Source organism: Microtus ochrogaster, linkage group LG10 (genome assembly GCF_000317375.1).
Source record: "Microtus ochrogaster isolate Prairie Vole_2 linkage group LG10, MicOch1.0, whole genome shotgun sequence".
In the NCBI taxonomy this organism is placed as follows: Eukaryota; Metazoa; Chordata; class Mammalia; order Rodentia; family Cricetidae; genus Microtus; species Microtus ochrogaster.
The window spans coordinates 10,406,781-10,421,006 of NC_022035.1; positions in this window are offsets into that span (position 1 = coordinate 10,406,781).

Sequence of the window (14,226 nt, forward strand, 5' to 3'; positions counted from 1 at the left end):
AAAAAAATAAAAGCTACCACGGGCTAATGTCATTTGTCTCAAACTCAGAAAATGAATTTCATGGACAACAGAAGGGTGAATTTCAAAAGATAATTTTATTGTAAATTTATAGTAAAACAGAAGAAGTGGTCTTGTGTAGCAGGAGTGGGTCCCACAGAAGGGCTGCCTATGTGCATCCTGCTTTTGTAGGGATGTCCTGGGTTCAGGCACTGGAACGGTGAACTGCCCTGTCTACTTGATATTTCAAGGTATTTCCGTTTCAGGGTCTGGTCAGAGTTCAAGCAGACCTTTCGGATGCCTAATCCTGAATAGCTTCCAGGTTGCTATATAAAAGCTAGAATGAAGACAAAACAAGACGCTAGGGCATAAACCAGGGTCCGGAAATGTTGTTGATATTTCTGGCCTCTACTGAGGACAAAGCCCAATAGAACCAGGAGCATTTCTGTCTTCTGACCAAGACAAAATGAGCTGTCAAGGATGAGAAGTGGGGTTTCTTGTCTCCAGATCCCTGGCCCTAAGCTTCCAGACTGATTTCTTTTCTATTCTGATCCTTGAGACAAGTAGGTGTCTTCTAAAGACTGATATTCAAAACAGGAAAGCCCTCCACTGGAGGAAACATTCCTCAGAGACCCCCTATATGGTATGTCAGTAGTTTTTCCCACTGTGAACTTTTGTTCTATGACCTTGAAGTATCACATTTGGAAGATCCTGTTTTCTAAAGACGTCGTGTGGGTCCCTCACCAACCTGGCAGTCTTCTCTCCCTTCTAGAAAAGAGTATGAGCCAGATAGTGACAGCATGTGGCCCTTCCCTAGATCAGACATGTTGGTACAAGAGACAAAACCATTAATTAGTGATCACATGCGTACAAGAAGTAGAATATAGAGCAAAACAGAGATGAACATATGAAAATAATAGCATTGGAAAGGGAATAATTTAGGAAAGTCATTTCTGTCTTATAGTGAATGAAAAGAATACAGTATTATATAACAAGAACAGGCTAGGGAGAGAAAATAGCAATCAAAAACATAGAGTTGATGAAAATTCAATTACAGAAACAAATTAACAAATCAGTGAAATGTTGAGAAAATCACACAGAACAGAAAAAAGAATGTATATAAGAAGGAAAAACATCCAAGGACATAGAAAGACAAATCAATAATATGTTAAATATTTTACAGGCCACTGCAATTATATAAATTTGGATGAGATATCTGAATGAATATAAAGATATTTTAGTAGCCTAGAGTTGTTTTTGCTGGTGGGAATGGGAACACCTTTGGTATGTGAAGCACATGCATACTACTGAGCTACACCACCAAGCCCTATTTGGGGTTTTATTAAAAAGGAAACATGAGAAAGTTTTCCTTTGCTTCAAACTGTAAATCTCTTAGGGAAGAAGCTTACATGTCTGTTCAATCTGTCTATCAGCGGAAATCAGTAAGGATAACAAAAATGGATTCTGCTGTTTATTCTGAATCCTGTATCTCTGGGATCACTGAGGACTCCTCTCACTAGTTCCTAGGAAAGTCACTTCCTGTGTCATAAGAAAGAAGGATTTAGTGACGCAGGTCAAAGCCTGAGGCATTTCACGGTAGATAGATTTAATCAGAAATGTCCTCACTAATGTTCTAGGTACCCATTTAGCTCTATGCATGGCCACCTAACCGTCTCCGTCTCAAACCACCATTATTCAGGAAAGATGATTTAGATATCTGTTATGGAGGATGGGGGTGGGTGTCGGTTTCACAGACTCTGCAGGGAGTGTTCTACAAAATACCAAGCCTTATGCCATTACCTGCGCCTAGAGCAGGGGGTGATGGAAGAAATTCCTGGAAACAGAACTTAAAGACTGAAGAGTTTGCTGTCTTTCAGAGCAACTCCAGGCTGGTGATACAAATCGTGAGACTCATCCTGGGCTGACAAGCGTGGCCACAGAGATCAGAACTAGTCTAGGATATACCTGGAGGGTCTATATCACCCTGAAACCTGGAGGAGTTGACTATATTCATCATAAATCACGAAGAGCTCCCCAAGTTAGACTATCTTGAGAGTTCTCCAACCCGATATGCCACAACTGCCCAAATTTCAGACTTACCATGAAAAAGGAAAAAAAAAAAGATAAAAGAATTTGTAGCTAGGTATATTGCATCTGCCAAAATATTTTGTTTTCAGTGTCTGTCGCCCAAGACTGTATGATTGTCCAGATCTCATAATCCCCTAACAAACAAGATGTTCAATGTACAATTTGACATTTTCTTTATGTTTGCTGGTTGGTACACTCTTTTCCATGATTGTTAAGGATGTTCTGTTTTATTTATTATTCATTAATCATTATCTTATTTGTACTGGTGCTTGAGTATGTAAATTGTAAAATAAATTTGTAAATTCTATTACCTATCCATATAGTGAATAGCCTAATTTATGATGCTTATCTTATGTTTTATTTTATCATAAATTTTTGCACAATAAGCATATCTGAATCATGATTACAATTAAAATATTTAACAATTTAAATGAATAGTAGTCACAGTTTAAAATTGCTGTGGGCTTTAAATCAACAGGTCTTACCAAAAATATTATTTTAACTCTGTAGTCTAATTAGTCTACAATAATAAATTTGATGCCAGCAGAATATTTGTATTACTAGAACATTTCCCAACCACACAAAGATGAAGAAACACACAGGAGTAAACATGAGTTAGATTGAACTGAGGAAAAAAATGTTCTTCTAAATACTTTTTAATTAAAGGAAATTTATAGTAGATTAGCTTTGCCATTACTTTCAGTAATTTTCAAAAACACAACAAAACTACATTATTACTTGGTGCTTTCTATTATCTTATCTTCATATGTATTAATTTGTTAATTACACTTTACAGAAATCAATGGAAAACAGCTTAATTTATCTAAGCGAGGCAGAATTTTTCAGCCTTCTAGGGATCACTGCCTGGTTTTGCTTAATTTCTCTGTTGCTTAAAAAAGCAGTGTCTTCAAATAAAAGAATATGGCAAATACAGTCTTTATTAAACAACAAAGCATCCACATAGTTTTCATGTGTATAGCATCTGGGTATAGAGTGTGTGCATTCAACAATGTACCAGCAGTAAAATATCTTCCCCATATCTGTGTTAAAAATCCCCAATGCCATTTCACACTCCATTGTTAATGATGACCTGTGCTTTCTTACCACAAGATGGTATCTAGGAACCTGAAAATAACACATTTTGGAATTTACCTGCAAGAAAAAATGATTTGTGGGTTGTTTTTTGTAGGTGAAAGTCTAACCTTATTCCAAAGACTGACAAGCTTTTGCAATGAGACTAGGGAAGGGCACAACTTCACCTGCCCATGCCTCATAGAGCCTGGAATGTGGCCCTGTTTGAAATCATCCTGGCAAACACTGAGTTAGCAACAAAAAGGTCAGGGTGGTGTAAGATAGGCTAAATCCATTGACAGCTGTCACCACTGTACAATAATAAACAAAGTTGCACGTCCTTTTCTACTAAAGGATTATCCTGAGAACAGATAGACTCACATTCATCTTTGGTCTATAGTGGACATGTGATTTTTGCTTCATTTGCCTTATTTTTTATTTTCTTTTTTTCTTTGCTTAGTTGCTTGTTTGTTCCTCACAAAGCAACCCTGTTTTCTTTGAGGAATCCCCATTATTCTATAAAAGTGAATTATTGGAAAGGACATCAGTGAAGACCTCCTAATTGGTCCTTGTTAGGATACGGGCTCGTATAAGGTGTCTTTGGTTTTCATTCTCTTCTCTTTATTCAGCCCCCTGAAACAAGGCATATGATCCTGCCTTCACCTGAAAGAAAGGACAGGAACATCCTTGTGCCGAAGACCCAGATATACAGAGACACAGCCGACAAATGAGCCTTGCTCAGTTCCCCGGTGCACTGCGGTGCATTGTCATGTGTTCATGGCCCTTCTTCCAGCCACAATTCCCCAGACCTATCACCTCTTTATTAAACTGAAATCAAAAATGCACAAGCTCACCAACGTCCCTGGGTCTTCATGCTCAAAGTCTCCCACCTCACATAAACTTTACCTGAAATAACTTCGGAAAAATATGTCTTCTTGTTTATCAGGTAGTTTTCCCCTTAGGGGGACTTTAGTCACAAACCAAAGACGGAGAATGAAAATATTTCTTTCTTCCCATAGATTCTAAATTCCCAAGCCAACTCCAGCAGAATGGTGCAAGAACAGTGCGAGGCAATTAATGCTAAAGCTGACACCTGGGCTTTTCTTTCTGAGCACTCGGAGATTTTCCTTTCTCTTTTTCTTTTTTCCTTTTTTTTTCTTTTTCAAGGCTAGGTCTGACATTCCACCATCGGTCAGCAACAACCCCAGACCCTTCAAATAAATTGCGTGCCCCAAAAGCATGATAATTGATATCTCTTCAAAGTCTAGCTAATTGTTCTGCATGATGAAGTGCCTATTCAAATGGGCTGTTAGTGTTCACGGAATTCATCCTGGCCAACTTAAATGTAAAGAGTTTCTGAGATCTTACAGCACTTTTTGGAAGGCCAGAGAAATAGTTTCAGCTCCCTGATGTGGAACTGGCACATGGCACAGTAAGGAAGCCACTGTTGCTACAGGTCAAACGGTGAATGCTGCTTTTACTGTAGTAGATACTCGTGCAGACTCCTTGTAAGTTCTTGTTGAACACCTCACTCAGAAATCCACCAAAAACCTTTTGCTGTTGCTGCCATTCATGCCTTTTTTGCTTATCAAAACCAGTAAAATGGAAGCCTCAAGTTATAGTCAGCACCTTTTTCTTCCTCTCTTTTTCTTCCTTCCTTCCTTCCTTCCTTCCTTCCTTCCTTCCTTCCTTCCTTCCTTCCTTCCTTCCATTCCCTCCCTCCTTCTCTCTTTCCCTCCCTCTCTCCCTTCCTTCCTCACTTCCTCTGTCCCTTTCTCCCTTCCTTTCTCTCTCTGTCTCTGTCTCTCTCTGTCTGTCTGTCTCTCTCTCTGTCTCTCTCTCTGTCTCTCTCTCTCTTCTCTCTCTCTCTCTCTCCTTTCTTCCTTTCATTCTATTGTTTTTATGTTTGCCTAAAATGGAGCTGGGAACTTGAGTACTAACCTGTACACTGAGCAGTAAGACTCTTTCACATTTCTTTTTTTTTTTTTTTTGTCATTGGCAGTTTTATTTATTTCAAGGTCAGCTCACACTTACGCTCTCATATTGATATTGCTTCGTGAGTCCTTGGGGGTCCTGGGGTGGCTTAATGCTTGGTGAGTTCTTTTTTTTTTTTAATACATTTCTTTCACATTTCTGAAATTTCCTCAACCTGTAGAAAATATACTTGGAAAATGATAAGCAAATTAAAAGGAAGGTATATTGCTGTAGAATAATCCTCCTGTACATTTAGAAAACATGCTGCTCTCCTCATTAATAAAAAGTTGAAAAAAAATAAAAAAAAATAAAAAGTTGATTGGTCAATGGTTAGGTGGGATTTTAAGGGTAGAGAGAATGCTGGGAAGAAGAGGAAGAGGAGTGCGAGAATCTCTGGTGTCAGGAGAAGATGCCATGAGATTCAGAGCAATCAGGATGGGAAGTTCATAGATGAAGTCAATGAGCCTCTGGAGAGCACATAGATGAATAGAAATGGGTTAATTTAATATATAAGAGCTAGCTAAAAACAAGCCTAGGCTATTGGCCAAGTATTTATAATTAATATTAAGTTTTGTTGTAGTTATTTGGAAGTGACTGGCAGGACATAGATGATCAGAGGTTCCGACAACAAACTCTACGTACAGTGGGACACTATGATGGTAGATGTATAGAATGGCAAGTTTTAATGAATCAAACTAACAAAGGATTGAAAATATTATAAGTGTAGTTATTGGGAATTATTCCCCTCTTTCTTTATATATCTTTGCATCCCCATACTTTCCCCACTACAGCAGTAATGCACGTGTTCTTGGAAATAGATTCTTTAAGTAGCCATGTGTTGTGGTCATTGCATTAGTATCTCTCCCAAAATTCATGTTGAAACTTAACATATTAAAGTGGATGGCCTTGTTAAATGACTTAAGCATAGAGGCTGTGTCCTCATCAATGAGATGAATACCCTTATAAAAAGACTCAATTTTGGAAAGAAACTCTCTTGTCCTTTATTACTTCTCTCGTGTAACAATATATCTCCCCCTCCAGAGGATGCAGCCGCTAGGTACTCCCTTGGAAGTAGAGACCAGGCAATCCCCTGGTACCAAATTTAAAAAGAATTGACCTTGTAATATATCAGAATAGTCAAAAACAGTCAAAAATTCATCTTTGTTTATAATTTTTCTAGACATTACAATTTGGTAGTATTAAATAGATTTAGGTGCCATGTTGCCTATTTTGTCAAGTGTTATTACAGATGTGACACTAGCAAAGGCATCAAAAACATAGGTACTCATTGGGATTTTGATCTGGTGCTTTTCCTTGTCCTGAGATCATAAATAATCAGCTATAGAGAAGTACTCATAGCAATGAGCAAAGCCTTTTAGGTAAGTCAACCACATTCAGTTATCCCTATGTTGGCTTAGATTTATGAACTGAATACATATATATTTATAATAAGATCATGAAATATTTTTGTGTTTTTAATTTTACTTATTGTCACACAGCATAGCTAACTGATACAGAGAAGGAAAAATATAATAAAAGATAGTGGTCAAGATTTTTATTTAGTACTTTATGATTCTTTTAAGAAGGCAAACATAAAAAAGAGAAATACACAATAGATGCATATTTAAAAGAACACAGCTTATAACTGCTATTTAAAAACTGACAGTCAATTATCTATTCCATTAATACTTAATATATGCATCCATCCTTTATGTAGTTGAGAAGAACACTTCATTAGCTTATTTACACAATTCTACTCATCTTTTTCTTGATGTTCTACTCTGATCCTTGGCAAGAAATGGCTTGGTTTGGATAATATGCTGAATTTAGTCCTGTCACAAAACAGACATACACACTTTTATAACATTCAAAGTGAGGGTCAGAATAATCTGCTTCCCTTCTATTTCTCCATAAAATGCAGTGATATAACCTAGACAATTTTAGCTAATGTTTTCACTCACTGAGATATACAGAATTATTTAATCTGTGGACTGCAAGGATAGTGTTTTTTCCAATACAACTTTATCAAGTGGCACTAAAGTGGGACCTAATTAGGAAGATTTTGATGTTTGTAGTCTAAGTTATTACTATCATTCTCCAAGTTGTTTGTGCAGATGTCTTTTTTTTTTCCAGTCCTCTGGAGTCATGTCTAAGTATAAAAGATGGGAGATCATGGCCTTTCAGATATATTCTTCTTTCATCATCTTTTGGAATTAGTAACTAACCATTTACAGATTTCAAAGTCACTGCGAATGCTCATCAATGTTAAAGTGCTGATAGCCTCTGATGACACAGCTGTTAGAGAACAAATAACTCTCTATCCTGCCTCTGATCTTCTGGGATTTAATTAAGTACAGAGTGTGATAGTGTCTGTAGAACACCTCCTAATTACTCACCAATCAATATTTGGAGAAAACTTCATCAGATACTATAGTAGCATTAGAAAAGGAATGGCCAGTGTTCCTATATTAAAGGCTCTTATAATTTCATGTGGCAAATAAAATTTTTACACAAGACAAGTAAAACTGCAGATGTGAAAACAATCTTGAATTGTACAGGGTCATTTTATGATTAGGAGAAGATGTCATAGATCACTTCTTGACTGCGTAGGGCAAAAACAGAAACAATGAGAATATGGGCATCCCAAGAAGAAATAGTGAGTGGGGAGAGCATTATACTGGACCTCGAAGGTTGGATAGGGTTAATTTTCTAAAGAGAAGGCAGAAAAAATTAGATAGGCAGTTGAGAAATTGCAAATAGTGTCTGCACTTTCACATCCTGGATTCCCAAACCTGAATAATCACAAGAAACTATATTAATCACAACAACTCTTTGGCCAATGGCCCTGGTGTATTTCTAGCTAGCTCTTACATCTTAAATTAACAATTTTTTACTAGTCTATGTATTGCCATGTGGTTGTGGCATTACCTAATTTTCTACATGTCTTATTTCCTTGGCAGCTGTCTGCTGTCTGCTTGACTCTGTCTACTCTCTGTCTATATCTCTGTTCAGATTTCCCATGTGGCTTTACTCTGCTAAGCCATTGACTGAAACAGTTTATTCATCAACCAATAAAAGCAACACATATACATAAGGACATCCTACATAATCTCCCCTTTTCTGTCTAATTAAAAAGGAAGGTTTTAACTTTAACATGGCAAAATTACATATACAAAATAATCATCAAGCAAGGATAAAAGTTATAATATTTAGTCCATTTGGGAAACTAAGGAAAGTACTCTATCATCTATTCTATCATTGTGAGTCTAAAGTTTAATATCTAAATTATATACTTTTAATTTTATACTTTCATTGTAACTGAGGAAAGGTGTAACTGTCTAGCCTTCAACTACATCAAAGACTTCATAAGGATATAATATTACCTAAGTAAGCAGGGAGTGCATTGTAAGCAACTTCCAAGATTCTAGAAATAACAGAGACATCTCACTTCCTGGATGTCAGGGTCCATAAATCATTTTTTATACCAGAATGGAGGCAATGGGGATAAATGAAGACAATTCACATGACAGTATTGGGAGGGAGTTTCAGTGATCATTCAAATCCTGAATTTTCAAACAGCTTTTATATCAAGGTAAACTGAGGGGGGCAGGTAGCACAAACTTCATTAGCATTGTTTCCTAGGTAGTGGTCTTGCGTATGCCTATTTTGTCATATAGACTGAAAACCGTTGTCTGCGTTTTCTGTCCTGCTCAGTTTCCACAGTCATTAAGTCCCAAAGAAGTCACACAGAGGTCTACATTAATCATAAACCGATTGGCCCATTAGCTCAGGCTTCTTATTAACTCTTATAACTTACATTAGCCCATTGTTCTTATCTGTGTTAGCCAAATGGATCAGTACCTTTTTAAATGGCATAGCCACATCAGTCACATCTTGCTTCTTCTGTATCTGGACAGGACTGCAGAGAAAGCTTCCCTCTTTCTAGAATTTTCCTGTTCTTATTGACCTGCCTCTTCATCCTGTCTGGTTGTCCTGCCTATGCTTCCTGCCTGGCTACTGGCCAATCAGCGTTTATTTAAAACATAATTGACAGAATATAGACAATTTTCCTGTACCACTTCCATCTCTTTTTTTTTTAAACAAGAACATCTATAGTCCATTTTTTTGAGGAATGCGGATATAGTTTTCCAGGCTATTTCCTGCTGGTTGGGAGTACTGATAATCTTATGGGGACCTAAAGAAAATTTAGAATTATGAGAAAGTCCTGGCTGGAGTATTCTGTGAGGCTTGATCATCTTAGGCAGCATTTTGAATCTGTTCTGGATGTAGAACTCTGACATCTGGACCATCTGTTCCCACCTGAGATTTTCTGTCCTACCTCGTTCCTGCAGTCATTAAGTCCCAAAGAAATCAAACAGAGGTCTACATTAATCATAAACTGATTGGCCCATTAGCTCAGGCTTCTTATTAGCTCTTATAACTTACATTAGCCCATTATTCTTATCTGTGTTAGCCAAATGGATCAGTACCTTTTTCAGTGGCATAGTCACATCTTGCTTCTTTTATGTCTGGACAGGACTGCAGAGGGAGCTTCCCTCTTTCCAGAATTCTCCTGTTCTCATTGACCTGCCTCTACATCCTGTCTGGTTGTCCCACCTATACTTCCTACCTGGCTACTAGCCAATCAGCATTTATTTATAACATAATTGGCAGAATATAGACAATTGTCCTGGGTGTTCTCATAATTTATGACAGAAGGAGAACAACAACATTAGCATATCCTGGCACCAGTTGAGGTAGGGACAAGTTTGCTTTGCTTCAAAAGAGCCAGGTGATCCTCTCCTGTGTGGAAGGTGCAAGTTGCACCTTGTAGCTGCTCAGATTTTCTGACAACCAGACAATGTGGAAAATGGGCCTTCAGCAGCCACACCTGGACAGTCACCTAAAGGTCTTTTGTAACAATGAAACATTCATCTTCAGCCTTTAGGCCCATAAAAACTGGTAGCCTTTTCAACGAAGCAAGAAATTTGAAGATCTGTTCTGCCTTGTGATGGTAAAGTTTATCAGTTGCTTTCTTCTGTTTCCTACAGAATGTCTGGCAATTTCTTCTCTGAAGCAGAAACCAAGAGGACTGTGTTGTCTTTTGGAAAGTTCAATAGTCACTTTTCTGTGGGTCCTGCACGTCTGGTTCATATAGCATACCATCAAGCAGTCCAGAAAATGACAGTTTCTTGCCCAAATGTCTAGCCTTGTCACATTAAAGGCAAATTCCAAAATAAGTTTTTTCCATGTCCATAATCCTCTTGAAGTAATTGGTGCTTCCAGAAACCGACATGTCTCACTATCAAGAAAAGTATAAGTTCTTAAAACATTTTAAATGTCCTATTCTGTAGGTCTTCAAAAGGTTTGAAGAATACCTATCCATCTGAAATATATCTCTGTACATTTAGAAAACCTAACTAACATTATTAAAGTTTGATTATTATAAATAATTTTCTATTAGTCCACAGTTTTATTATACATTACATTTTGATATGAGCTGTATAAACATAATACCTTAAAGAAGAGTAGAGATACACATATAACAAAATATACCTTATATTTGTATCAACAAACTAAAGTTCATACCAATGTAGTATTCATTCCTATATATATCCCCCCTTTTCTCTTTAGAAAGACCTTGACTGTGACCATTAACCATTTATAATAAATCACTTTTAAATAAAAACAAACATTTATAAACAATATTTGAGAATTCAGGCATAGTTTTTAATACTACTTTCTGCTGATTTGGGGACATTGTTTATCAATACTTTCATGGGGTATCCTTTGTGGTTGGCCCATCTCAGCCATCAGTCCTGAAGCTGTTGTGGATGTTGTACCACCTGGGTCATTAGGTGTCTTGTTTTATCAAACCATATTAGCTGGCAAGGAATTCACAGTTTTCTATCCTCTGTCATAAACAAACAAAACAAAGAGCCCAAGAACCTCTTTTTTTAAGTAGCATGTCCTTAGACTTAAATTTTGAAGCCAAGATACCTTTAAAATATATATGTTGATTTAGCTTAGCAGTTTGTACATTGAAATGTCTCTCTGTAGTTAGCTCATTCACAGTCAAAAAATTTTAAGAAAATACAGTAATATATAAGCTAGACTCTTTGGGTGTTTTCACTTTATGTAGCTTTTTATAAATCTATTTCTTTTATTTCTTAAGTTTTGTCTTTTTTGAGATCCGGTTTTTCTGTATAACTTTGGCTGTCCTGTATCTCACTCTGTAGACCAGGTTGTCCTTGAACTCACAGAAATTCACCTGCCTCTGTCTCCCAAGTGCTGAGATTAAAGGCATGTGCCACCATGCCCGGCTATTCCACTTCTTTTTAAAAGACTTTTTATATCATTTATCTTTTCTTTCCAAAGTTTACACATATTTTTAAATATACTGTAAACTGCATAAAGGGTTTGTGTTTGCTTGTTTTTGTTTTTTATCTGAATCTGCCTTTTCTGTATATCTATCTTTTTCTGAGGACATGAGTTTTTACTCTGCTAAGCAACATGACTGTGATTAAAGCTGCAGCTTTGGCAGCTGTCTCTGCCACCTTCCTTAGCTTTCTGAGAGACTAGCTTTATGACTAGAAGTACTGGCAAAAGTTATGTTTATTGTCACACTCTGTGGAGTTTCTAGGTCCCTGCCACCACCAAGAAGCCTGCTGCTGACTACTTATTAACACCATTTAAGAGTTTGATATTAGAGCCTTTTAATTAGTAGCAAGATTTTGCTACTAATGCTGAGTCAGGAAACCTGTCTTAAAGGACCTGTGCTCTGCTTGCCTCTAGCAAACAAAGCCCACCTAAGAAAATGCTGCTATCAAGAAGCCGTGCCTGATTCTCTTACTTTCTTTCTAGATTTCTTGTTTTATTTTTTAAGCTTTCTCCGGCTTTATGTGGAAACTCTTATCAATCATTTGGGTACAATTTGTAAACTTCAAAGAGGGACAGCTTTTCAGAATGTCTTGCTTTACAGAAAGGCCTGTTGGATGTGCTAGGCCTGTAGGTCAAAACAACTTTATTCATCAACCAAATATATATGTATGTATATATTACACATATACATATACATATATACACACACAGAAGGACATCCTACAGTAAGAAATGGCCTGTATTTTTTTCCACCCTTAAACAATTCTACAATTACTTAAAATTCTTTGTAAAGATCCGCCGGACAGTGGTGGTGCACGCCTTTAATCCCAGCACTCAGGAGGCAGAGGCAGATGGATCTCTGTGAGTTAGAGGCCAGCCTGGTCTACAAAAGCTAGTTCCAGAACAGGCTCTAAAACTACTGTGCAACCCTGTCTCAAAAAACAAGTAAACAAACAAACAAAAACCCCAAAAAGGTCCTTAAAGTTGTGTGCCTAATCAATATATACTTAAGAAGGTTTCAAATGTTTGCTATTACTTTTGAAAATATTATATGTACTAATTTTTCATGTGACATTTGTACAAATACCTCATATTATGTGGTTTAAACAGATATTTTCTTTCTGATAGTGGTAGAGAATCAAAATGCATGAGTAAGGCAATGGGAAGAAATATTTCCTATGAGGCTTGCCCTTGCCCTTGCTTCCAGATGCCTACCTCATGCAGTTTCTTCATAAAGCTTTGCTCTGTGCCTGTGAATTCTTGGTGATTCCCTGTCTAACTGGTCTCTTTGAGGAACAACAGTTAAATTAGACTTGAAAGCATCTAGTTGACAGATTTGAACTTAACTACATCTATAAAGTCATCCTATACAGTCATATTTTGAGACACTTGTAAAGTTTTAGTGTATGAATATAGAGGGGCCATTATTTACAAATAATTGTTTTTTTTCTCTGTATGTTTTGTGATTTATTTATAAATAACTGGACTCATTTGACAGTCCCCAGCTCTCTTTTTTTTTCCAATTTTTTTTTTTATTGAGAAAAGGAAAAAAAAAACAAGTTTCCGCCTCCTCCCAGCCTCCCACCTCCCTCCTCCTTCCACCCTTCTTCCCCTCCCTCTCCAGTCCAAAGAGCAGTCAGGGTGCCCTGCCCTGTGGTAAGTCTTAGATCCTCCCCTCTCCGTCCATATCTCGGAAGGTGAACATCCAAACTGGCTAGGCGCCCACAAAGCCAGAAAATTAAGTAGGATCAAAACCCCTTGCCATTGTCCTTGGCTTCTCATCAGCCCTCATTGTTCGCCACGTTCAGAGAGTCCGGTTTTATCCCATGCTTTTTCAGTCTCAGTCCAGCTGGCCCTAGTAAGCTCCCAGTAGATCAGATCCACTGTCTCAGTGGGTGGGTACACCCTTCGTGGTCCCGACTTCTTTGCTCAGGTTCTCCCTCCTTCTGCTCCTCACTGGGACCTTGAGAGCTCAGTCCAGTGCTCCAGTGTGGGTCTCTGTCTCTATCTCCATCCATCACCAGGTGAAGGTTCATAGCCAAAAGGATAACTATATGTTTTTCTTTGGGTTCACCTTCTTACTTAGCTTCTTTGTGGGAATGCAATCTGGTGCAACCACTTTGGAAATCAGTGTTTCGGTTTCTCAGGAAATTCGGGATCAACCTACCCCTGGACCCAGCAATACCACTCCTGGGAATATACCCAAGAGATGCCCTATCAAACGACAAGAGCATTTGTTCAACTATGTTCATAGCAGTATTATTTTTAATAGCCAGAACCTGGAAACAACCTAGATGCCCTTCAATGGAAGAGTGGATGAAGAAAGTGTGGAATATATACACATTAGAGTACTACGCTGCGGTAAAAAACAATGACTTCTCGAATTTTGCATGCAAATGGATGGAAATAGAAAACACTATACTGAGTGAGGTAAGCCAGACCCAAAAAGATGAACATGGGATGTACTCACTCATAATTGGTTTCTAGCCATAAATAAGGGTCACGGAGTCTACAATTGGTGAATACAAATAATTATTTTTAAAAACATTGTTTGTCAATCACATGGAGATCCTGGACCAGAGAGAGAGTAGTATGATCTGGGTAGAAGGAAAAACAAGTTTGCCCTCTGGGGACAGTGACTTAGGGATTAAAAATCAAGAGTTTACCATCATAATTCTGGTACTCATGGAGTAAATATTAATAACCACAAGGAAT